At 37.4% G+C, this 24,689-nt stretch overlaps 1 long non-coding RNA gene across 1 annotated transcript in view; it reads left to right on the top strand.

Annotated features, from left to right (window-relative positions):
- The window catches only part of LOC131382856 (uncharacterized), a 177,330-nt gene that overhangs the window by 84,895 nt on the left and 67,746 nt on the right, over positions 1–24,689 (top strand). The window lies entirely within an intron of this gene.

Here is a 24,689-nt window from a genome sequence, read left to right as displayed (position 1 = left end):
GAAAGAAAAGGGAGAAAAGAAGCTTGGGAAAGTTTCACCTGTGCTCTATGAGCTAGCTTTAACAGTAATGCAAAAATACTAATGAAAAATTTTAAAAAAAAAGAAAAGAAAAAAATGCCTGTCTCAAAAAAGAAACACATAGCAGTAATGTAATATGAATATTTGTGCCCTCCCAAATCTTATGTTGAAATGCAGTCCCCAGTGTTGGAGTTGGGGCCTTGTGGGAGGTATTTGGATCATGCGGATGGATCCCTCATGGATGGTTTAGCACCAGCTCCTTGGTGATAAGTGAGTTCTTGCTCAGTTAATTTACATGACATCTGCTTATTTAAGTGTGTGGAACTACCCCCTCCAGTCTCTCTCACTTACTTTTTATTTTGCCGTACCATATGCCTGTTCCCTCTTCATCTTCTGCCATAACTGAAAGCTCCCTGAGCCTTCACCAGAAGCCGAGCAGATGCCAGCATTAAGCCTACAGAACTGTGAGCCAACTAAATCTCTTTTCTTTATAAATTACTCAATCTCAGTATTTCTTTATAGCAATTCAATAACAGTCAAACACAGGCAGTAATGACTTCATCATTATATATTAAGTAAATTTGTTTAAACTTACCAAGATGGAGTATGTAACAGGATTAATTACGTTGCAGTTTACCAGTGATAGAGCAAAGAAGACTATAACACAGACATTTAAAATATATGGTAGATATGAGCTGAGAGAAGTAAGATAAACACATAAAAATATATAGAAGTCTTTCTACAATTAGGATTTTGATGTGTTTTTTAAACAGTCTATTAATTATTCAACATTTAATTAATCCCAACTATGTGTCCTATATTAAACTAGCTACTATTTCATATTGATGTTGTCTGACTGCAAAGAATACACATTTTGGCACTGGGAGATTTCTAAGCAAAGAGACAACAGTAATAAAATGTACAAAGAATTATGATAGAGTTAACACCAAATGCTTTGAGGAATATGTAGATAGTCATAGTTTTTGAATTATTAATTCAAAATTAATTTATTTAATATTAATTTATTACTAAGTATAATTAATATTATTTATTAATTAACAAATATCACTAATTAATTAAATAGTATTAAATTATTTTCTATGGAAAGGTAAATTAATATATGATATCTGAAAATATTCAGTAAAACAGAAACGCAGGATAAGCAGAATCCTGGTTTTATTATCAAATTTACAGAAAATACATATTTTCTACAGTAAAAATCTAAAACAAACATACAAAAATATTAAGAAGCTATAGTCACTACTCTGCAGAAAAAGTTTAGTAGGAAAATAGATCCTCTATCAATGTTTTCTAAATATTGATAATTCTGTATAATAATGATTTAATTTTAGTCTTTCATTTTTATAGTAACCTTATATCAGCAGATTATGAATTAATCAGAAAAAGCCTTCTAATTACATACAACGATGCCACTTTACACCCTACATTTACATTTGTGTTTAGGGCGTCATAGAAACACCATGTGGACTGATGGTCTTTGGGGTATACAAAGATGTCACTGTAATCCAAATAAAGAGAACAGTTGGGAGATTGATTCATACATGATGCAGGGTGGCATAAGCATATTAAAATCAGTAAGTAGAACAATATTATTGCCACATTAAAATAATGTTGCAAGTTTAAAGGTTACTAGCTTTATAATTTTGTTTTACATTCTGAAATATGTTTCAATATATGATCATATAAAGGTATTTTCATATTGTAAGTATTGTATATTTTAAAATATTTAATTGAAATATATTATTCAAAGGATTCTTTTAAAATCTTGAGTCCTGGACACTGCTGCTGCTGAAAAGCCTTCCACAATGTAAATCCACCCTGTGTGTTGAAGAGCAGTGTCCACAGCGCCCAAAAAAAGGAGTCACAGAAGCCATTTAGTTTTGGAGAGCTTACGTCTTTTTTTTATTCAGACTCATTGGAGGACACTGGATGGGAGAGTTCAGGGCATTCTTACTTTTTTTTTTTCTCAATCCTTGGGTTAGAAAACTACGTTTCCATTAGCATACCTGAGCTGGACAGTTAAATGGTAACACAGGACACAGATAAAAATCTCACAAGAAATCTGTTTGAGCATGATGATTCTTATATATTTCCTTGGTCATTTTTTTTCTTCATTGTTTTAAGGAAAAATAGTGAACAGAATTGTCCTAGAGTTTACTATATTAGCAACTCACTGTTGATACTTTCCTAATCTCTTAGCAGAGGCGGAAGAAGTATAGGCTTTAGATAAGTACGCAAAGATATTTGCTGGCCCTCACGTTCACTCTGTGTAGTCCAAAGTAAATCAGTACAGGAATTATATAATATATATTCCTCTTTAAATATGGTTTCTATGTCATTCAAGTTTAAGAAACAAAATCCTGTATGACCACATATGTGTATAACAGAAATAGAAGCCATACCTCTCCACCTCCCAGATAGCATCTTGTCACCAAGAAAGTGTCAGAACTTAAGTGGAGCAGTAAATTAGAAGCAGTGAGGTGATTTATTAATTTTTCATGAAGTAATAGGACTTAAAAAGAGGAATAAGGTTTTACCACTTTCTATGGCAGACTTTCTAGTCTGATCAAGAATGAAACTCAATGCTATTGTGCATAATGCAAAGTTCAGTGTTGATAAGAAATGTGAGATGTGTGGAAGAACTTGCTAAATATGAAAATATTTTCTTTCTCAATGAGGATTTTAACTAAACTCACTAAAAAATTAATATCTAGCTTACAAGGTATAAACATATTTCTCAAGTTTCTCTGTATAAGGACTGGTTTCCCTAAAGCTCATACAAGTAAGAAAATATAAAAGAAGGCTGGGCGCAGTGGCTCACGCCTGTAATCCCAACACTTTGGGAGGCCGAGGCGGGTGGATCATGAGGTCAGGAGATCGAGACTATCCTGGCTAACATGGTGAAACCCTGTCTCTACAAAAAATTAGCCAGGCGTGGTGGCGGGCGCCTGTAGTCCCAGCTACTAGGGAGGCTGAAGCAGGAGAATGGCGTGAACCTGGGAGGCAGAGCTTGCAGTGAGCCGAGATCTTGGCACTGCACTCTAGCCTGGGCAACAGAGCGAGACTCTGTCTCAAAAAAAAAAAACAGAAAAAGAAAAAGAAAAAAAATATAAAAAATATTCAACCTGGAAGATATAGGATCAGCATTACCTATATTATTACCTAAACTCATCCTGCCAGCTTTTTCTGTGATATTTGGATTTTACTGAGCAGGAATGATCATTGGAGAAACAGTCCATCCATAATAAAGGGCTCAGAAATGAAGCTTTGCCTGGAGGTACAAGCAGTGAGTCCTCATAGTTATATCCCTGTGTGTAGAAATGGAAATTTCATAGAGATTGAATAAAATACTTAGATGGAAATGTATACAGAGATGATTGAATGAGTACTATGTTGGAAGAAAATAAATAAAACTAAAGAGGAGTGAGCTTCAGAGTGAATAAGAGTACCCACGTGAAGAGTGTAAATAAAGTATTTAAAAGTACCTACTCCTCTTGAGACACATGAAAAAGTAAGAATTAATGAAAAAGTTATCTTTTCTTTCCTGTATTATAATTCCCTTCAGAAATTATCCCTATTTTTAATGCAGAAATATTTACAGGAAACACAACTTAGCATGATATGGTTGAGAAGATTAAATGCCAGGGTGGTAAAAGTATAGACGTGTTCTGCTATTTTGTTCTCTCACATTCTCTGATCGAGAACTGGCATAATCTATCACAAGAATTTACAATTTAATATCCCCAATAATGCCTGGAAGCCCAGAGGTCAGGAATTTGCCTGAATGTACAATATTTTATCCTGCATATATAGTTGATCCTCTAATAGTTTAGCTGTAAAGCATCTCTGATGGAATAATGTAAAAGTAATGTCTTCAGATCATCATGGGCTCAAATCTCAATTTAGGCACCAATACTAAATGGCCCAGAGTAAGGTACTTCACTTCTCTTTGCCCCAGCCTCAGTTTTTCTGTTAGCAAAATGAGGGTAATGATATTTCACAGACCTATGGTATGTATAAAATTAAGTAACATGAAGAAGAATAAAGAATATAGTAGGGTGCCTGGCATATATTCAATAAATATTCAATACATTATAACTCTTTATTATTATATAGTTGATTGAATATGCAAACAAACTTAACAAAGCAGTTATTGAAAATCATAAAACTTAACAAAGCTAAAAGCTGGCTCTTTGAAAAAATATCTATGAAATTGATACCCCTTAAGCCAGAATAAGAAAAAAAAGAGAGAAGGCACAAATTACAAAGATTACAAATGAAAGAGGAGACATCATTGCAGATCCCATGGACATTAAAAGGATAATAAAAGAATACTAGTGACAACTATGCCCACATATCTTGTATCTATGTAAGCTAAACCAATTTTTGAAAAGTCCCACAGTTTTCCAAAGTTATAAAAGCAGAAATAGACAATATTAATAGGCCTGTATCTATTAAATAAATGTCATCAATAATTAATAACCTTCCAAAACAGAAAGTGTCAAGCCCAGATGGGTTCACCGGTGAATTCTATTGAAACTTTAAGGAAGAAATTACATAAATTATCTGTAATTTCCTTTAGAGACTAGAAGCAGAGAGACACCATCAGCAAGAAGGTCCTTATAAGATGTGGTCCCTGGACACTGGAATTCTCAGCCTTCATAACTGTTAGAAACAAATTTCTTTTCTCTACTGAGTGTCTAGTTTCTGGTATTCTCTTATAATCCACAGAAAGTGGACTAAGACAGATAGCAAATAAGTATATAAAAAGATGTTCCACATTTTTAGTTATTAGGGAAATACAAAATTAAAATTACATTGTAACACACCTATATGGATACTGGAATGACTAAAATTGAAAGACTGACAATTCCAAAGGCTGGTGAAAATAGAAAGAAACTGATGCTCACACATTGCGGGTAAGAATGAACAAAAATGTACAGCTACTTATCACATTATTAAGCAATCTCACTCCTACATATGTATGTACTAAAGTTAATTGAAATCTTATGTTCACACAAAAATCTCTTCACAAATATTTATAGCAGCTCAATTCATAATTGCCCCAAACTGGAAATAACAGATGCCCTTCAACAGGTGAATGGATAAACAAACTGTGTTGTACTCATAGAATAGAATATCCCTTAGAAATAAATATGAAAAATTGAATTGTACAACATTATGGATTAATTTTAAATGCATCTTACTAAGTAAAATCAGCCAAACTCAAAAGGCAACATATTTTGTAATTCTCATTATCATGACACCCTCAAAAAGGCAAAAGTAGAGGGGAAGAAACAAATCAATATTTGCAAGGGATTAGAAATGGGAGAAGGAGTTGTATACAAAAGGACAGCTCAAGAGGATTTCTGAAATAATGGAAGTCCTTTGTTATGGTATTGTATTTGGAGATAGGTATGTGACTCTATCAATTTATTAAAATCCATAAAATTATACAACACAAAAAGTAAATTTTATTGTGTGCAAATTTTTTAAAAATTAAGGAATAAGTTAAGAAACTTTGTTGTGTGTGAGATCAATACAGGCTAGATTTTTTGTGTGTTTATTTCATGCATAGTTAAGGGTTCACTAATTTTAATAATTAAATCAGTCAAAACTAAAGTCTGTTGTATTTCAAGTTGCTAAACACACAGAAAATACAATTTTTAAAATGTCTATTTTTCAATGGCAAAATAAATTATCAAAGGTATCAATTTAAATAAGATGTTTAAAAAATTAATGAAGAAAGTGTAAAACTCCAGAGAAATACATTATAATAACTTATGTTAATGAAGAAGTACTAGATTGAAGTAATGAAAATAAAAATATGTCAGTCCTCCAAAAAATTTCCCAAATGCCTCCCAAAATAAAAAACCTCCCAAAGTAAATACATTATTTTTATCATTATCATCATCATCATTATAATTAAGAATCTGGCAAGCTGATTCTAAAAATTATATGGAAATGCAAATTCTGAAATTTGCTAAGAGAATTTGAAGAAAAAAGTACATAGGACAACATACTTCTAGGATTTTTATAGTCCTAGGTCTTACATTTAAGTCTTTGATCCATCTTGGGTTGATTTTTGTATAAGGTGTAAGGCAGAGGTCCAGTTTCAGTTTTCTGCATATGGCTAGCCAGTTTTCCCAACAACATTTATTAAATAGGGAATCTTTTCCCCATTGCTTGTCTGTATCAGGTTTGTCAAAGATCACATTATTGTAGATGTGTGGTGTTATTTCTGAGGCCTCTGTTCTGTTCCATTGGTCTATATATCCATTTTGGTAACAGTATCATGTTGTTTTGATTACTGTAGCCTTGTAATATAGCTGGAAGTCAGGTAGCATGATGCCTCCAGCTTTGTTCTTCTTGCCCAGGATTGTCTTGGTTATGCAGGCTCTTTTTTGATTCCATATGAAGTTTAAAGTAGTGTTTTTCAATTCTGTAAAGACAGTCAGTGGAAGCTTGATAGGGATATCGTTGAATCTATAAATTACTTTGGGCAGTATAGCCATTTTCATGATATTGATTCTTCCTATCCATGAGCATGGAATGTTTTTCTGTTTGTTTGTGTCTTCTCTTATTTCCTTGAGCAGTGATTTGTAGTTCTCCTTGAAGAGGTCCTTCACACCCCTTGTAAGCTGTATATTTAAGTATTTTATTCTCTTAGTAGCAATTGTGAATGGGAGGTCACTCAAGATTTGGCTCTCTGTCAGTTATTGGTGTACAGGAATGCTTGTAATTTTTGCTCATTGATTTTGTATCCTGAGACTGCTGAAGTTGCTTATCAGCTTGAGAAGATTTTGGGCGGAGACGACAGGATTTTCTAAATATACATTCATGTCATCTGCAAACAGATAATTTGACTTCCTCTCTTCCTATTTGAATACCATTTATTTCTTTTTCTTGCCTGATTGCCCTGGCCAGAATTTCCAATACTATATCAAATAGGAGTGGTGAGAGAGAGCATCCTTCTCTTGTGCCAGTTTTCAAAAATAATGCTTACAGTTTTTGCCCATTCAGTATCATATTGGCTGTGGGTTTGTCATAAATAGCTCCTATTATTTTGAGATACATTACATCGATACCCAGTTTATTGAAAGTTTTTAGCAGCTGGGCGCGGTGGCTCACACCTGTAATCCCAGCACTTTGGGAGGCCGAGGCGGGTGGATCACGAGGTTAGGAGATCGAGACCATCCTGGCTAACACAGTGAAACCCTGTCTCTACTAAAAATACAAAAAATTAGCCAGGTGTGGTGGCAGACACCTGTAGTCCCAACTACTCGGGAGGCTGAGGCAGGAGAATGGTTTGAAACCGAGAGACGGAGCTTGCAGTGAGCCGAGATACACCACTGCGCTCCAGCCTGGGTGACAGAGCAAGATTCCATCTCAAAAAAAAAAAAAGTTTTTAGCATGAAGCTGTGTTGAATTTTGTCAAAGGCCTTTTCTGCATCTATTGAGATAATCATGTGATTTTTGTCATTGGTTCTGTTTATGTGATGGATTCCGTTTATTGATTTGCATATGTTGAATCAGCCTTGCATCCCTGGGATGAAGCCGACTTAATTATGATAGATAAGCTTTTTGATGTGCTGCTGAATTCGGGTTTGCCAGTATTTTATTGAGGATTTTTGCATGGATGTTCATCAGGGATATTGGCCTGAAATTTTCTTTTTTTGTTGTGTCTCTGCCAGGTTTTAGTATCAGGATGATGCTGCCCTCATAAAATTAGTTAGGAAAGATTCACTCTTTTTCTATTGTCGGGAATAGTTTCAATCCTAGAAGAAAACCTGGGCAGTACCATTGAGGACATAAGTATGGGCAAAGACTTCATGTGTAAAACACCAAAAGCAATGCCAACAAAAGCCAAAATTGACCAATGGGATCTAATTAGCTAAAGAGCTTCTGCATAGCAAAAGAAACTATCATCAGACTGAACAGGCAAAATGGGAGAAAATTTTTGCAATCCATCCATCTGACAAAGGGCTAATATCCAGAATCTACAAATAACTTAAACAAATTTACAAGAAAAAAACAAACAACCCCATCAAAAGGTGGGCAAAGGATATGAACAGACACTTCTCAAAAGAAAACATTTATGCAGCCAACAGACATATGAAAAAATACTCATCATCACTTGTCATTAGAGAAATGCAAAACCACAGTGAGATACCATCTCATGCCAGTTAGAATGATGATCATTAAAAAGTCAGGAAAGTCCGGGTGCTGTGGCTCACACCTGTAATTCCAGCACTTTGGGAGGCTGAGGTAAGTGGATCACAAGGTCAGGAGATTGAGACCATCTTGGCCAACATGGTGAAACCCTGGCTCTACTAAAAATACAAAAATTAACTGGACGTGGTGGTGCATGCCTGTAATCCTAGCTACTCAGGAGGCTGAGACAGGAGAATCACTTGAACTGGGGAGTCGGAGGTTTCTGTGAGCCGGCATTGCGCCACTGCACTCCAGCCTGGCAACAGAGAGAAACTCTGTCTCAAAAAAACAAACAAACAAACAAAAAATCAGGAGACAACAGATACTGGAGAGGATGTGGAAAAATAGGAACGCTTTTACAGTGTTGGTGGGAGCATAAATTCCACCGTTGTGGAAGACAGTGTAGCTATTCCTCAAGGATCTACAACTAGAAATACAATTTGACCAAGCAATCCCATTACTGGGCATATACCCAAAGGATTATAAATCATTTTTCTATAAAGACACATGCACACAAAAGTTTATTGCAGCATTATTCACAATAGCAAAGTCTTGGAACCAACCCAAATGTCCATCGATAATAGACTGGATAAAGAAAATGTGGCACATATATGCCATGGAATACTATGCAGCCATAAAAAAGGTAAGTTCATGTCCTTTGCAGGGACATGGATGAAGGTAGAAACCATAGTTCTCAGCATCATTCTCAGCAAGAACAGGAAACCAAACCCTGCATGTTCTCACTCATAAGAGGGAGTTGAACAATGAGAACACATGGACATAGGGAGGGGAACATCACACACTGGGGCCTATCAGGGTGTGGGGCGCTAGGGGAGGGATAACATTAGGAGAAATACTTAACGTAGGTGACGGGTTGATGCGTACAGCAAACCATCATGGTACATGTATATTTACGTAACAAAACTGCATGTTCTGCGCATGTACCCCAGGCCTTAAAGTATAATTTAAAAAAAAAGAAAAAAAAAGGTACACAGGACAACATCCTATATGATACTGTATTACTTATCTATTTCTAAGTACCACGTTATTCCAAAATATAGTAACTTGTCCAGAAATTATTAGGAGTTTTAAGTTAGCAACGAAGGAGCATTAAATTAAGGGCTGGGTTTTCTTAACACGGATCCCATATCCATGATGATGGGCTGAGTATAAGCTCTACATTTTCCATTATCATCTAATCCCAGACAATTTATTTTTCCTCATCTTCTAACACACTCCACTGTACACTGTGCTCTGCTCTTGTATAAAGACACCAGACAAGCTCCTTCAACTGAATTTACTTTGTACCTGTCCTTTGTCTGGGAAGCTTTTAAGCCAGATATTCTGGGCAATTTTCTCATTTCTTTCAGGTTTGTGAACCTAGAAAATCTGCGACATGTCTCAGTTAATTTAGAAAGTTTATTTTTTCATGCTCCCATGACACAACCTCAGAAAGTCCTGACTACATGTGCCAAGGTGATTGGGGCACAGCTTGGTTTTATACATTTTAGGGAGATATGAGACATCAATCAATATATGTAAGAAGTACATTGGTTTGATTCGGAAAGGCAGAGCATCTTGAAGCAAAGGCAGAAAGACTGGAAGCAAGGACAGGACTTTCAGGTCACAGATAGGTAAGACACAAACAGTGTTTCCGATTAGCCTTTCCGCAGGAGGCAATCTGAAATGCATCTATCTTCGTAACTTTGGCTAGAATGGGAGGCAGGTTTGCCCTAAGCAGTTTCTAGCTTGAATTTTTCTTAGTGATTTTGGGGGTCCAATATATTTTCCTTTCACAGGTTTATGGTCAAAGTGCTCTTCAAACTAATTCATTTAACATCTCTCATTCTCTTTGTTTTTCTTCCTATTACATATCCCTAGCTTCTACTTTTCCTTGTAAATTCATTTATAGGACTTTTTTATGGTTTGGTTGAAATTGTGATGTTTTTCTCTTCATTAGGCTGGTGTTAAGTGTATCTGAATGAGTTACTATTTTAAAGCTTAATTTTTGATATCCTGGATTTTGCTGTTTTTGAAGCCGTTTAATTTGAAGTCTATATAATGACGACTTTCATTTCTGAATGTGGTTGTTGCTAGTGACCAAGACAGCCCTTAAGCCTGGTGAAACTTCAGACAGGCTTCTTCCAGACTCTAGGCTCCCGCCCTGCCTTTTCTTAGACCATTTATTTTAGATAACTTATGGTTGTAAATCCCTTCTCTGCTTCTTTGAGATGTAAATCTTTTAAAAAGCCTCTTGTCAGTTTTATAACCCAGGAATGTCTTTCTCAAGGACCTGAGAACCACCTCTTTGAAACCTAATCATCAAGGAGGATAATACCCTTATCTCCCAGTTTCTGTGAAAGGATAGGAATCTAAGTCCTGCCTGAGCCTTGCTCTAAGTTGTAAAAGTACCTTCTGTCATAAACATATTAGAGTGTTTAATTTTCTTTGGTAGGGACAATTAGCAAACACAGATAGCCTATGCTCGTTTCCAATCCCAGCTCTCAAAACCTCTCCAGCCCTTTGTCTTGACAAAGCTGGGTGTCCAGGTTTGCTCTGTGCTCTCTCCCTTATTGCTAGCACTAGTATCAGAATAAAATCAACTTCCTTCTGTTCATCTTGTCCTATGCAATTGTTCCTTACTACTAGTTAGCTTTTTGTCCAAGATCCTGAAACAAAAACAACAAAATATTGCTGGTTACATTTACTTGTATTTGTGTTAACCATGCAGATATATGTGTATATTTTTCTTATAAAGAAAAGCTTATTTCTCTATCCATATTCAAGATATAACCTCTTCTACTTTGGTAATCTTGAGCTTATCACTCAGTCTTTTAATAATTATAATTTTTAATTGATACCTAGTATATGTACATGTGTGTGGGGTACATGTGGTATTTTGTTACATGCATAAAATGTGTAATGATCAAACAGGGTATCCATCACTTCAAGCATTTATCATTTCTATGTAGTGGGAGCAGTTCAAGTATTCTAGCGATTTTGAAATATATAATACATTGTTGCTAACTATAGTCGCCCTACCCTACTATAAAATATTAAAATGTGGCTCACGCCTGTAATCTTAGCACTTCGAGAGGCCAAGATGGGTGGATCACTTGAGTCCAGGAGTTTGACCAGTCTGGCCAACATAGCAAATCCCCGTCTGTACTAAGAATACAAAAATTACCTGTGTGTGGTGGCACACACCTGTAGTCCCAGCTACTTGGGAGGCTGAGGCCCGGTAATTGCTTGACTCTGAGAGGCAGAGCTTGTAGTGAGCTGAAATCATGCCACTGCACTCCAGCCTGGGCAACAGAGAGAGACTCTGTCTCAAAAAACAAAACAAAACAACAACAAAAAATCTATGTTTGTGCCCATTAAGCAATCTCTTTTTATTCCCCCAGCCATCCACATACCAGTCCCAGTCACTATTTATCATTCCACTCTCTACTACCATAAAATCAAGTATTTTAGATCCAACATATGAGTGAGAATGTGCAGTATTTGTCTTTCTGTGCCTGGCTTATGTCACTTAACATAATGATCTCCAGTTCCATCTATGTTGCTGCAAATGGCATGATCTCATTCCTTTTTATGCCCAAATAATATTCCATTGTGTATATATACGTCATATTTTGTTTAACCATTATTCTGTTGATGGAAACATGGGTGGATTCCCTATCTTTGCTCTTGTGTGTAGTGCTACAATAAATACGGGAGTGCAGATATGCCTTTGATATACTGATTTCTTTTCCTTTGGATAAATACCTGGTAGTGGGATTGCTGGACATATTGTAGTTCTCTTTTTAGTGTTTTGAGAGATCTTTGATATAGTTTGGATATTTGCCCTTACCCAAATCTCATGTTGAATTGTAATCCCCAATGCTTGAGGGCAAGAGGGTTGATGGGACCTGTTTGAGTCATAGGGGCAGATTCCTCCTGGCTTAGTGCTATTATCATGATAGTGAGTAACTTCTCACAAGATCTTGTCATTTAAAAATGTGTGCACCCTCCTGACTCTCTCTTGCTCTTGCTGTAGCCTTGTAATGTGCCTCTTTCCTCTTCACATTCCACAGTGACTAAAAGCTTCCTGAGGCCTCCCCAGAAGCAGATACTGGTACTGTGTTTCCTGTATAGACTGCAGAATTGTGTGTGATTCAATTAAGCTTCTTTCCTTATAAATTACCCAGTCTCACATATTTATTTATAGAAATGCAAGAATGGCCTAACACAATCTCCATACTGCTTTCCAGAGTGCCTGTACTAATTTACATTCTCACCAATGGTGTATGAGTTCCCTTTTCTTCACATCTGCACCACCATCTGTTATTTTTCTTTTTAGTAATAGCCATTCTAACCGGGATGAAATGATAGCTCATTGTGGTTTTGAATAGCATTTCCCTGTTCATCGGTGATATGAACATTTTTTAATATACCTGGTAGCCATTTGCATCTCTTCTGAGAAATGTCTGTTCATGACCTTTGCTCACATTTTAATGGGATTATTATTTTTATTTATTTATTTGTTTTTACTGTTGAGTTGTCGGAGTTCATTGTGGATTGTGGATATTAGTTTGTCATTGGATGCATAGTTTGCAAATATTTTCTCCCATTCTGTGGGTTGTCTGTTTACACTAAGAATAATTTTCTGTGGAGCAGAAGCTTGTCAGTTTAATTAATGCTCTCATTTTTAATTTTGGGGGATTTTTTTGTATTTGCTTTTGCAAATTTAGTTGAAAATTATTTGCGTAGATCAATGTCCAGAAGTTTTTTCTAGGTTTCCTTCTAAAATTTGTATGGTTTCAGGTCTTACATTTAAGTCTTTAGTCCATCTTGAGTTGATTTTTGCATATGGTGAGAGATAAGGATCCAGTTTTAGTATTCTACCTGTGGCTATCCAGTTTTTCCAGAACTATTTATTGAATAGAATGCCTGTTCCCTAATTTATGTTTTTGTATGCTTTGTCAAAGATCAATTGAATGTAAGTATTGGGTTTTTTTCTGGGTTCCCAGTTTTTTCTACTGGTCTAGGTATTACCTTTATGTCAGTATCATGCTGTTTGGGGTACTATAGCCTTGTAGTATAATTTGAGATTAGATAATGTGATGCCTCCAGACTTTTTTTCTTTTTGCTTAGGACTGCTGTAGCTACTCAGGGTCTTTCTTGATTCCATGTGCATTTAAAAATTGTTTTCTCTAATTCTGTGAAACATGATGTTTGTATTTTGATAGGACTTGAGTTGAATCTGTAGATTGCTTTGGGCAGTATGGTCATTTTAATGATATTCACTCTTGGCCAGGCGCGGTGGCTCACACTTGTAATCCCAGCACTTTGGGAGGCCGAGGCGGGCGGATCAAGAGGTCAGGAGATTGAGACCACGGTGAAACCCCGTCTCTACTAAAAATACAAAAAATTAGCCGGGCGTGGTGGTGGGTGCCTGTAGTCCCAGCTACTTGGGGAGGCTGAGGCAGGAGAATGGCGTGAACCCGGGAGGTGGAGCTTGCAGTGAGCTGAGATTGTGCCACTGCACTCCAGCCTGGGTGACAGAGCGAGACTCCATCTCAAAAAAAAAAAAAAAAAAAAAAGATATTCACTCTTTTAATTCATGAGTATGGGATGTATTTCCATTTTTTGGTGTCATCTATGATTTTTTTTCAGAAGTGTTTTGTTGTTCTCCTTATAGAGATTGTATTAGTTCATTTTCACACTATAAACAACTATCTGAGACTGGGTAATTTATAAATCGGTTAAATTGACTAACAGTTCCACTTGCTGTATGAGAGACATTGATGGTGAGGTCTTGGGAAACTTACAGTCATGGTGGAAGGGCAAAGGGGAAGCAAACACATCTTCACATGGCAGCAAGAGAGAAACTGAGGAAAGGGGGAAGTGCTACACACTTTCAAACAACTAGATCTTGTGAGAACTCACTAGCACAAAAAAAGCAAAGGAAATCTCTGCCCCAATGATCCAGTCATCTCCTACCCAATCCCTCTCCTAAAATTGGGAATTAAAATTCAACATGAGATTTAGGTGGTAGCAGAGCCAAACCATACAATTTGCACCTGTTGCCTTTCAATTCTCATGTCCTTCTCATATTGCAAAATACAATTATTCCTTCCCAACAGTCCCCCAAAGTCTTAAATCATTCCAGTATTAACTCAAAAAACCAAGTCCAAAGTATGATCTGTGACAAGGCAAATTTCTTCCACCTATGAGCCTGTAAAATATAAAGCAAGTTAGTTACTCCCAAGATACAATGGGGGTCCAGGCATTGGGTAAACGTTTCCACTCCAAAAGGGAAAAATTGACAAAAACAAAAGGGCCACAGCCCCATGCAAGTCTCAAACCCATCAGGGCACTCATTAAAGCTCCAAAATATTTCCTGTTGACTCCATGTCTCATATCCAGGCCACACTGACACAAGGGGTGAGTTCCCAAGGTCCTGGTCAGCTCTGCCCCTGTGGCTCTGCAGGGTATAGCCACTGTGGCTGCTTTCACTGGCTGGTGTTGAATGCCTGCAGCTTTTCCAGCTTTTCCTGGGTCCCCACTAGGGATCCAACCCCACATTTACCTTCTGCACTGTCCTGTGAGAGTTTCTCCATGAGAGCTCCACCCCTGCAGCAGACTGATGCCTCAACATTCAGGTGTTTCCATACATCCCCTGAAATCTAGGAGGAGGCCCCCAAGCCTCAGCTCTTGCCCTCTGTGCACCCACAGGCCCAACACCATGTAGAAGCTACCAAGGCTTGGGGCTTGCACCCTCTGAAGCAATGGCCCAAGCAGTACCTTGGCCCCTTTTAGACATGGCTAGGGCTGGAGTGAGGATGATGTAGGGTGCTATGTCCTGAGGCTGCAAAGAGAAGCTTTGTCCTGGTCCTGGTCCACAAAAGCATTTTTCTCTCCTAGGCCTCCAAGCCTGTGATTAGAGGGATTGCTGTGAAGGTCTCTGAAATATCTTGGAGGCATTTTTCCTATTGTCTTGGTTATTAACATTTGGCTCCTCATTACTTATGCAAATTTATGCAGTGGACTTGAATTCCTTCCAGAAAATGGGTTTATCTTTTTCCACCACATGGTCGGGATGCAATTTCTTCAAACTTTCATGCTCTGCTTCTCTTTCAAATATAAGTTCCAATTTTAGACCGTCTCTTTGCAAACACATATGAGCATAGGCTTTTAAAAGCAACATCTTGAATTCTTTGCTGCTTAGAAATTCCCTTCACCCTTGTAAGTTAGATTCGTAGGTATTTTATTCTCTTTGAAGCAATTGTGAATGGGAGTTCACTCATGATTTGGCTCTCTGTTTGTCTGTTATTGGTGTATAAGAATGCTTGTGATTTTTGTACATTGATTTTGTATCCTGAGACTTTGCTGAAGTTGCTTATCAGCTTAAGGAAATTTTGGGCTGAGACAATGGGGTTTTCTTGATATACAATCATGTCATCTGCAAACAGGGACAATTTGACTTCCTCTTTTCCTAATTGAATACCCTTTATTTCCTTCTGCACAATTGCCCTGGCCAGAACTTCCAACACTACATTGAATAGGAGTGGTGAGAGAGGGCATCCCTGTCTTGTGCCAGTTTTCAAAGGGAATGCTTCCAGTTTTTGCCCATTCAATATGATATTGGCTGTGGGTTTGTCATAGATGGCTCTTATTATTTTGAGATACATCCCATCAATACCTAATTTATTGAGAGTTTTTAGCATGAAGTGTTGTTGAATTTTGTCAAAGGCCTTTTTCTGCATCTATTGAGATAATCATGTGGTTTTTGTCTTTGGTTCTGTTTCTATGATGGATTACCTGTATTGATTTGCATATGTTGAACCAGCCTTGCATCCCAGGGATGAAGCCCACTTGATTATGGTGGATAAGCTTTTTGATGTGCTGCTGGATTTGGTTTGCCAGTATTTTATTGAGGATTTTTGCATCAATGTTCATCAAGGATATTGGTCTAAAATTCTCCTTTTTGGTTGTGTCTCTGCCAGGCTTTGGTATCAGGATGATGCCAGCCTCATAAAATGAGTTAGGGAGGATTCCCTCTTTTTCCATTGATTGGAATAGTTTCAGAAGGAATGGTACCAGCTCCTCCTTGTACCTCTGGTAGAACTCGGCTGTGAATCCATCTGGTCCTGGAATTTTTTTGGTTGGTAAGCTATTGATTATTGCCACAATTTCAGAGCCTGTTATTGGTCTATTCAGAGATTCAACTTCTTCCTGGTTTAGTCTTGGGAGGGTGTATGTGTCGAGGAATTTATCCATTTCTTCTAGATTTTCTAGTCTATTTGCGTAGAGGTGTTTGTAGTATTCTCTGATGGTAGTTTGTATTTCTGTGGGATCGGTCATGATATCCCCTTTATCATTTTTTATTGCGTCTATCCGATTCTTCTCTCTTTTCTTCTTTATTAGTCTTGCTATTGGTCTATCGATTTTGTTGATCTTTTCAAAAAACCAGCTCCTGCATTGATTAATTTTTTGAAGGGCTTTTGTGTCTCTATTTCCTTCAGTTCTGCTCTGATTTTAGTTATTTCTTGCCTTCTGCTAGCTTTTGAATGTGTTTGCTCTTGCTTTTCTAGTTCTTTTAATTGTGATGTTAGGGTGTCAATTTTGGATCTTTCCTGCTTTCTCTTGTGGGCATTTAGTGCTATAAATTTCCCTCTACACACTGCTTTGAATGTGTCCCAGAGATTCTGGTATGTTGTGTCTTTGTTCACATTGGTTTCAAAGAACATCTTTATTTCTGCCTTCATTTCGTTATGTACCCAGTGGTCATTCAGGAGCAGGTTGTTCAGTTTCCATGTAGTTGAGCAGTTTTGAGTGAGTTTCTTAATCCTGAGTTCTAGTTTGATTGCACTGTGGTCTGAGAGACAGTTTGTTATAATTTCTATTCTTTTACATTTGCTGAGGAGAGCTTTACTTCCAACTATGTGGTCAATTTTGGAATAGGTGTGATGTGGTGCTGAAAAAAATGTATATTCTGTTGATTTGGGGTGGAGAGTTATGTAGATGTCTATTAAGTCCGCTTGGTACAGAGCTGAGTTCAATTCCTGGGTATCCTTGTTAACTTTCTGTCTCGTTGATCTGTCTAATGTTGACAGTGGGGTGTTAAAGTCTCCCATTATTATTGTGTGGGAGTCTAAGTCTCTTTGTAGGTCACTAAGGACTTGATTTATGAATCTGTGAAGGACCTTTTCAAGGAGAACTACAAACCACTGCTCAAGGAAATAAAAGAGGATACAAACAAATGGAAGAACATTCCATGCTCATGGGTAGGAAGAATCAATATCGTGAAAATGGCCTTACTGCCCAAGGTAATTTATACATTCAATGCCATCCCCATCGAGCTACCAATGACTTTCTTCACAAAGTTAGAAAAAACTACTTTAAAGTTCATATGGAACCAAAAAAGAGCCTGCATCGCCAAGTCAATCCTAAGCCAAAAGAACAAAGCTGGAGGCATCATGCTACCTGACTTCAAACTATAGTACAAGGCTACAGTCACCAAAACAGCATGGTACTGGTACCAGAACAGAGATATAGATCAGTGGAAAAGAACAGAGCCCTAAGAAATAATGCCGCATATCTACAACCATCTGATCTTTGACAAACCTGACAAAAAGCAAGCAATGGGGAAAGGATATCGTATTTGATAAATGGTGCTGGGAAAACTGGCTAGCCATATGTAGAAAGCTGAAACTGGATCCCTTTTTTACACTTTATACAAAAGTTAATTCAAGATGGATTGAAGACTTACATGTTAGACCTGAAACCATAAAAACCCTAGAAGAAAACCTAGCAATACCATTCAGGACATAGGCATGGGCAAGGACTTCATGTCTAAAACACCAAAAGCAATGGCAACAAAAGCCAAAATTGACAAATGGGATCTCATTAAACTAAAGAGCTTCTGCACAGCAAAAGAAACTACCATCAGAGTGAACAGGCAACCTACAAAATGGGAGAAAATTTTTGCAACCTACTCATCTGACAAAGGGCTAATATCCAGACATTTATGCAGCCAAAAAACACATGAAGAAATGCTCATCATCACTGGCCATCAGAGAAATGCAAATCAAAACCACAATGAGGTACCTCTCACACCAGTTAGAACGGCCATCATTAAAAAGTCAGGAAACAACAGGTGCTGGAGAGGATGTGGAGAAATAGGAACACTTTTACACTGTTGGTCGGACTGTAAACTAGTTTAACCATTTCGGAAGTCAGTGTGGCGATTCCTCTGGGATCTAGAGCTAGAAATACCATTTGACCCAGCCATCCTATTACTGGGTATATACCCAAAGGATTATAAATCATGCTGCTATAAAGACACATGCACACGTATGTTTATTGTGGCACTATTCACAATAGCAAAGACTTGGAACCAACCCAAATGTCCAAAAACGATAGACTGGATTAAGAAAATGTGGCACCTATACATCATGGAATACTATGCAGCCATAAAAAATGATGAGTTCATGTCCTTTGTAGGGACATGGATGAAACCGGATACCATCATTCTCAGCAAACTATCACAAGGACAAAAAACCAAACACTGCATGTTCTCACTCATAGGTGGGAATTGAACAATGAGAACACATGGACACAGGAAGGGGAACATCACACTCTGGGGACTGTTGTGGGGTGGGGAGAGGGGGGAGGGACAGCATTAGGAAATATACCTAATGCTAAATGACGAGTTAATGGGTGCAGCACACCAACATGGCACATGTATACATATGTAACAAATCTGCACGTTGTGCACGTGTACCCTAAAACTTAAAGTATAATGTTAATAAAAATAATAATAAAAAGAAATTCCCATCACCAGATATCCTAAATTATCTGTCTCAAGTTCAAAGTTCTAAAGATCTCTAGGGCAAGGGCACAATGCTGCCAGTCTCTTTATTAAAGCATAGCAAGAGTGACTTTTACTCCAGTTTCTAATGAGTTTCTTATCTCCATCTTAGATCTTCTCAGCCTGGACTTTATTACTCATATCACTATGAGCATTTTGGTTAAAACTATTCAACAATTTTCTAGGAAGTTCTAAACTTTTCCTCATCTTCCTGTCTTCATCTGAGCCCTCCAAATTGTTCCAGCCTCAGCCTATTACACAATTCCAAAGTTATTTTCACATTTTCAGGTATCTCTACAGCAGTGCCCCACTTCTCTGGTGCCAATTTTCTGTATTAGTGGGTTTTCACACTGCTATAAAGAACTACCTGAGACTGGGGAATTTATAAAGAAAAGAGGTTTTATTGACTCACAATTACACAAGCAGTAAAGGAGTCATGGCTGTGGAGGCCTCAGGAAAAGCACAAGCATGGTGGAAGAGCAAAGGGGAAGCAATCATGTCTTCACATGTGGAGGAGAGAGAGAGAGTGAGTGAATGAAGAAGTGCTACATACTTTCAAGTAAACAGATTTTGTGATAACTCACTGTCCCAAGAATAGCAAAGGAGAAATCTGCCCCCATGAGTCACTCACCTCCCCTCAGCTCCCTCCCACGATACTCAGAATTAAAATTCAACATGATGTTTGGGTGGAGACATAGAGCCAAATGCCATCAGAGTTCTTTTACTTCCTTGGTTATGTGTACTCCTAGGTATTTCATTACTTTTTTTTGCAGCTATTGTAAAAGAAATTGGGTTCTTGATTTGATTCTGAGCTTGGTTGTTGTTAATCTATACCAGTGTTACTGATTTGTGAACACTGATTTTTTAAATATGAGAATTGACTGAATTCATTTATCAAACCTAGAGATCTTTTGGAGGAGTCTAGGATGTTCTAAGTGTACAATCATATCATTGACAAATATTGACTTCCTCTTTTCCAATATGGATGCCCATTATTTCTGTATTTTGCCTGATTACTCTGGCTTGGGATTCATACGTTAGTCTCTTGCTAGATGAATATTTTGCCAATATTTTCTCTCATCCAATAGGTTGTTTATTCACTCTGTTGATTGTTACCTTTACTTTGCAGAAGATTCTTAGCATAATATAGCTGCATTTGTTTCTTTTTGTTTTTGTTGTCTGAACTTTTAAGGTCTTAGCCATAAAATTCTTTCCTAGACCAAAGTCCTAAAGTGTTTCGCCTATGTTTTTATGTTTTACCATTTCAGGCCTTATATTTAAGCCTTTACTCCATCTTGTGTTGACTTTTTTTATATGAGAAGACATGGGGGTGAGTTTTATTTTTTGCTTGTAGATATTCAATTTTCTCACCCTCCATTTATTGAAGAGGGTGTTTTTTCCACAATGTACAATTTTGGCTCCTTTGTTGAAAATCAATTGGCTGTAAATACATGGGTTTATCTCTGAGTTTTACATTTTGTTTCACTGATTTATCTTCTTGTATTTATACCAGTACCGTGTATCACTGATTTATCTTCTTGTTTTTATACCAGTACCATAATCTTTCGATTATGATAGCCTTGGAAAATATTTTTAAGTCAGGTAATGTGATGTTTCCAGCTTTGCTATTTTGCTAAGGATTGCTTTGGCTATTTAAGCTGATTTTTGATTCCATAAGAATGTTATAATTGTTTTTCTATTCTGTGAAGAATGCCATTGGTATTTTGACTGGAATTGCATTGGATCTATAGATTTGACTGGGAAACATCATCATTTTAATAATGTTAATTATTTTAATCCCTCAGAATGGAATGCCTTTCAATTTGTTTGTTCTCTCTTTAATTTCTTTCATTAGCGATTTGTAGTTTTCATTGTAGAGGTCTTTCACCTCTTTGAGTAAATGTATTTCAAGGTGTTTTATATTTTTGTAGCTATTGTAAATGGGATTTCTTGATTTTTACTCAGCTAGTTCATTATTGATGCACAGAAATGCTCCTAATTTTTGTATGTTGATTGTGCCTCATGCAACTTTAGAGTTTTTTTGCTATTGTCTTTAGGTTTCTTTCTGTATAAGAGTATGTCATCTGCAAAGAGGGACAATTTGACTTCCTCTTTTCCAATTTGGATGCTTTTTTATTTCTTTTTCCTTGTCTGATTGTTCTGGCTGGAAATTCCAGTACTATTTGAACAGAAGTGGTAAAAGTGGTCATCTTGACTTGTTCCAGTTCTTACAGACTTTGAGCTTTTCCTCATGAAGTATGATGTCAGCTGTGGGTTTGCATTATATGGCCTGTATTATCTTGAGGTATGTTCTTTGCATGTTTGTTGAAGGTTTCTATGAGGAAGGGATTTTGAATTTTATCAAATTATTTTTCTGCGTGTATTGAGATAATCATATAATTTTTGTCCTTAATTCTGTTGATATGATACATCAAATTTATTGTTTTGCATAGCTGAACTATCTTTGCATCCCTGGCATAAATCCTACTTGATCATGGTGTATTATCTTTTCCACGTGCTGTTGGTTTTTGTTTGCTAGTATTTTGTTGATAATTTAACAATCTATGTTCATCTGGGATATTGACCTGTAGTTTCCTTATTTGGTGTGTCCTTATCTGGTTTAGATATCAAGATAATGCTGGCCTCATAGAATTAGTTAGGGAAAGTCCTTCCTCTTGATTTTTTTTTTGAAATGGATTGAGGAGGATAATACTAGTTCTTCGTAAGTTTAGTAGACTTCTGAAGTGAAGCCATCCAGTCCTGAACTTTCCTTTGCTGGGAGTCTTTTAGTTACTGATTCATTATTGTTACTCCATTTTTGTTTGTTCAGGTTTTCAGTTTCTCAATGATTCACTTATGGTAGGTTGTGTGTGTCCAGGAATGTATCCATTTCCACTAGGTTTTCCAGTTTGTTAGTGTATAGTTGTTCATAATGGTTTTTGGTGATCTTTTGTATTTCTATGGTATCACTTTAAATGTTTCCTTTTTGTATCAGATTGTGTTTATTTGAATCTTCTCTTTTTTTTTCCTCAGTTAGTCTAGCTAGCTAGTGGCTTATGCATTTTATCTTTTCAAAAATCTAAATTTTTATTCTATTGATTGTATCTTTAATCTCTATTTCATTTAGTTCTGCTATAACTTTCATTATTTCTATCCTTCTAAGTTTTAGGTTTGGTTTGTTCTTGATTTTCTAGTTTCTTGAGGAACACTGTTTGGTTCTTCATTTGAAATATTTCTACTTTTTGATATAGGTCTTAATTGCTATAAATTTCCCTCTTAGCACTACTTTTGCTGTATTCAGTAGGTTTTATTATGTTTTGTTTTCATTTTCGTTTATTTCAAAAAATTTAAATCTCGTTTCTAATTTCATTGTTTACCAAATAGTCATTCAGGAGCATATTGCTTGTGTTTGTACATTTTCTAAAGCTTCTCTCTTTTTTTTTTTTGATTTCTCATTTAATTTCACTGTGTTCTGAGAAGATAGTTGATATGATTTCAATTTTTTTAAAATTTTGTTGAGACTTGTTTTGTGGCTTAATATATGCTCTATCCTGAAGAATGTTCCATATGGTGATGAGAAAAAGTGTGTATTCTGTAGCTTTTGAATGAAATGTTCTGTAAATGCCTGGTAAGTCCGTTTGGTCTAATGTGAAGTTTAAATCCAAGTTTCTTTGTTGATTTTCTGCTTAGAGTGGGGCATTGAAGTCCCAATTATTATTGTATTAGAGTGTATCTCTTCCTTTAGAGCCAATAATATGTTTTATATATTTGGATGCACTATTGTTGGATGCATATATGTTTAGTATTGTTATATCCTCTTGCTGAATTGATCCCTTTATCATTATATAATGAGTTTCCTTTATTTTACTTTTTTGACTTAAACTCTGTTTCATCTATGTAAGTAAAGCTCTTTCTGCTGTTTTTTGTTTGTTTGTTTGTTGTTATTGTTGTTGTTGTCTGTAGGGAATGAATTTTTCCATCTTTTTACATGTAGTCAATGCGTGTGATGAGTTTTTTTGTAGGCAGCATATTGTTAGGCTATTTTAAAAATCCACTTAGCCAGTCTAAGTGGAAAGTTTAATCTGCTTACATTCAACAATATTATTGATATGTGAGGGCTTATATCTGTCATTTTTTAATTGATTTCTGATTGTTTTGTATATCCCTGTTCCTTTGGTTCTCTTATTGTTTATCTTTGTACTTTGCTGTCTTTTGTAGTGGTAACATTGGGTTGTTTCCTTACTTGTGTGTTTGCTCTACCCATGGGCTTCATACTTTGTCTGTTTTTGTGATGGTATATTTTTCTGATGACAGGGAAGCTAGATAGGCCTGTACTTGGGCCTCAGTAATTACAGCAACGGTCTAAGTATGCCTGTCCTTGGGCCCCAGGGTGGCATATGTTCATTTAGGCCATTTTATGAGCCTCCAGGCAGGGTGTTGATAGTGGCAGCAATGAGCTGGGCAGGTGGATGGGTTTTTTGGCCCCTGGGTGGTGGATATGACATGAATGATGGCAGTAGCACTGGCAGGACAAGCTTCTAACTCCCAAGCACTTCAGGCTAATGTTGGCGGTGACCATGACCAGCCTGGTGGGTCAGTCCACAGGCCTGCAGGTGGCACGTGTGGGTGGGTGCCAGCAGTGGTTTAGTGGCAGGTTGTGTGGGTCTTGTCTCAGGCCCCTGAAAGCCGTTCTCAGGTGCCAATGGTGGTGGACGGGGCTGAGTAATTCCCAGGCTCTTGACGGCATATTTGGGCACTGAGGGGGTTGCAGAGCTGGGCCAGGTGGGTCTGTCATCAGGTTCCCCACTGGTGTGTGCAGGTGTTGGTTGTGGTAATGGTGGGCAGGAAAATCCCCATTCCCCTGACAGAATGCTTAGGTGGGCCAGCAGCAGCTATGCTGCAGCCCTGCTACTGGGGAGGGCAGGGTTGCTTTCAATGCTAGTAGCAGTAGGCAAGTGACTAAGGAGAGTACACTTTTGCCCCAGATGGCAGGTGTGGGCAGGATAGCCTGTCCTGAGGGCACTCATAAATGGGTGGCAGCTCACTTTGGCCCTGGTGGCAGCTACCAGTCATGGCAGTGGCTCTGGGCTAAGGATGTCAATGGGCACCAGGAATGTGGAGATTCAAGGGTTGTGAGACTCCAGGGGTGGATGGAGTCTGGTGGGTCTGGGCTCTCACAATGGCACTATACTGTAACTGGTTAGGTCTTCAAGTCATATGTGACACATTGTGAGCTTCCTTTCTGGAGTTACACCACATCCTTGTTTCCAGGCAGCTCCATGTGTTAGTCTCAGAGCCTGCAAGGATCAAGGGACTTTCCCATGGCTAGATTTGCAGGAGTCCTCAGTGGGAATGCAGATCACTGGGGGTCTCTCACTTACCTTTTGCCTGCATTGGGGCACCAGCTGACTCTAGCTAAGCAGGCTGCCTTACTTCCCTTTCCGTTTTTGTTTTAGGTGTTTCCTGGCACTACTCTGTTGAATTCGTGTCTCTCTTAGATGATCTATTCAAAGTGTGATTATCTACTCACTATTTTGGTTCTTCTTTGTGGAGGAAGTTAGTACTAGATGCCTCTAGT

Source organism: Hylobates moloch, unplaced genomic scaffold (genome assembly GCF_009828535.3).
Source record: "Hylobates moloch isolate HMO894 unplaced genomic scaffold, HMol_V3 SCAFFOLD_2, whole genome shotgun sequence".
Lineage (NCBI taxonomy): Eukaryota > Metazoa > Chordata > Mammalia > Primates > Hylobatidae > Hylobates > Hylobates moloch.
This window is presented reverse-complemented; position numbering and strand designations above follow the sequence as displayed.